Genomic DNA, 3,035 nt, shown 5'->3' with positions numbered 1-3,035 from the left:
CATCTTGCTATGCAGTCAAGAGGAATGAATGGGATCTTTACCTTTGAGTGCGTAGGAGAATTTGTAATAGGTTGAGAGGATCCATGCATTAATGAATTGATATGCAGGAACACCAATGGCAACCTAGGTCATAGACTTGGAATACAACTCCTGGGAGGTTACCAAGAGCAGAGTCCTGTTCTGCGTTCCTCTGGTTCACCCAGGAATTCGGGAATGCTGCCCAAGCATATGGACAAACCCACAGGCCTGTAAGTAAAAGAGGTGTCCATACTGTGTGGATACATATGCACATAAACACAGTGTCTGGGTTCCCCCTCTCAACTGATGAATGTGTTGGATAATTAAAATTAATGAGGATGACTCAAGGTTCCCTGAGAGGAAAAATCAGAAGAACATCAGGCAAGAAATTGAAACAGAAGGCCGCAAGAAGGAGGATCAGGTGAAGATTTACCTTCTTTGGCAAAGAGGACTCCCTGGACAATATGAGGAATGAATAAGGGAATAGAGTAAAAAAAACCCCCAACAAACCAACCAATCAACCAAACAAAAAACCAAAACAAAACCCCCAACAACAACAACAACAAAGAAAAAAACAAAACAAAACAAAACAACAAACCAACCAAACACAACAATGACAAAAATAACAATAAATAAACAAACACAAACAAAAAACCCAAACCAAACAAAAATAAACAGTCATTATAGTAAAAAAGAGAAAAATTGTAATAACGATTGAGGCAAGCAGACCTAATACTAGAAGATGTCAATAAATGAAAGTGGAGTAAAATGCACTGAAACAACAGGATTTGCTCCAAAAAGGGATACATACAACAACAAAGACAGATGCTGGGAAGTATGTTTAGTGGCAAACCTGCTCCTGCATCAGTAGACCTGCATGCAGGCAGCCCTGTCTAATCCCGTGTGGAGAGGACTGGAGAGTCCATGACTATTATACTTGAAAATTTATATCAAAGAACTCAGCCCTTTGGTCTCACCATAGGCACAGCAAAGACAGAACATGGATCATTTGTAACCCACACAAGAGGCACATCAAGCATCAGAGGACAAGAAACACATCGGTAGTCATTGTCAGTATTGCCAGGATTATCCTAATAATGATTACAATTTAGCATTGTTGAATTGGAGTTCTTTTGTGAAAAACAAATTTCTTAAGGATTTCACATATAGTGATTTGGATCTTCACAAAAGGCTACAATAACCCTATCTGGGATTCTTAACTATGAAAACCCCTTCATTCAAAAGAACTTTACTTCCAATTTCTCGTGAATAAATCAGTCTTCACTACTCTTCACTACTGAAGATATCCTCATCTGCCATGGTAGCCCTCTTCTCAGAATAGCTGTCTTTGAGTCACATAGGAACCAACAAAATCAAGGTGATAGAATTTTCAAACCAAAACCAAAATACAAATCCAGACTTTGTGTTATATTGGAAAATGAAGTGAAAGCTGAACATTGAAGAAGTTTGATTTCCAAGAAAATCTTGCTAACAACCAAGCTAATCGTCTCACATGAAAGCTCTGGGACAGAGTCCCAAGTACAATGCTCCCAATAGAAGGTAGCACAATGCCATTAGCTCTTCTGCAAAGTTTTCACAAGGGCAGTTCTGCTGATTTTCATTCCCCATGAATTTACCTGCATATGTGTCCTGAACGAAAGAGACAAGATGACTACTGATATTGTACCTAGTAAATCACAATTGGAAGATGAGCAATAGGTAGAAACACTACTATTTTATCACCATCATGAATTGTCTTGAAAATAGGAGTAGAAGACCCAGGAGATAGTTCTTAGCCTATAAGTAAATTCAATAATTAAATAAAGAAATAAAAATTTTCTTCAAGTTGGATTTATGTCTCACATTGCACAATGGTATAACCCATTTTGTTCAATTAGCATCAATGGCTAGAGTTTACTCTCTTTATTCTCGGTTATTGTGAGGTGGCAAACAAGCATTAATGATCAGTGCAGTATTGTGCCACACAACATAAAACATGAGAAAAACAAGGATTTTTATTTTTTTGCTCTGACTACATGTGTTGTCATAGAAGGAATGTTCGATAACGAGTTGGTAGTTAGAGAATTTGTCAGTGAACAAAGCAATTAGAATTAAAGCAAGTTTTAACCAATTTTAATTACCAATTAAGTGGTGTCTTTCATTCTTGCAGTAATTTCACTGATCAAAACCAACTTGTGTGTTTGGCTCATTTATCAATTTGAAACTCCCTCAGTGCATCTAGAGTCTCACCAAGAGATACTGTTGACCAAAACTCAAGACAAAAAATCGTTTGTCCTTTCTGAAGCCAGTCTTTTTCTTTGCAAGCCAAAAGTCAAGTCTGAATTTTAGTGGGTTTATCCAAGTATAACAAAAAGTCCTCATCATGAAACACTCAACCAACCCCAAGAGTAGACAATTACTTGGAACTAGTCACTGAGTGAGATGTTACAGATGTCATGGAAAAGAAAGCTCATATATATTTTTCTTGAACAGTTATGGCATAAAACACAGCCTTTACCAGTGTCTTTGTCACTGACACTCTAATTATCTCCTGTGGTACTTTAGGACACTACTATGCTAAGCCTTGAAAAGGATTATTAGGCAGCATTGCACCTATAGCTGTGAGCACATCGTTTTAACAGTGACTTAATAGGCAGCAGAACAGGTCTTCTTCAGAGCTACTTATAGCCAGTCTGGGTCAGCAAATAGTCCTGACTATGACAAGGAAATCCTTAATCATAATGGATTAGTGTGATTTCACAGAATCACAGAATGTTAGGGATTGGAAGCGACCTCGAAAAATCATCTAGTCCGATCCCCCCGATGGAGCAGGAACACCTAGATCAGGTTACACAGGAAGGCGTCCAGGCGGGTTTTGAATGTCTCCAGAGAAGGAGACTCCATAACCTCCCTGGGCAGCCTGTTCTAGTGTTCTGTCACCCTCACTGTGAAGAAGATCCTTCTCATATTTAAGAGGAACCTCCTGTGTTCCAGTATGTACCCATTGCCCCTTGTCC

Source organism: Caloenas nicobarica, chromosome Z, assembly GCF_036013445.1.
Source record: "Caloenas nicobarica isolate bCalNic1 chromosome Z, bCalNic1.hap1, whole genome shotgun sequence".
NCBI classification, from domain to species: Eukaryota; Metazoa; Chordata; class Aves; order Columbiformes; family Columbidae; genus Caloenas; species Caloenas nicobarica.
Note: the sequence above shows the minus strand (reverse complement) of the source record.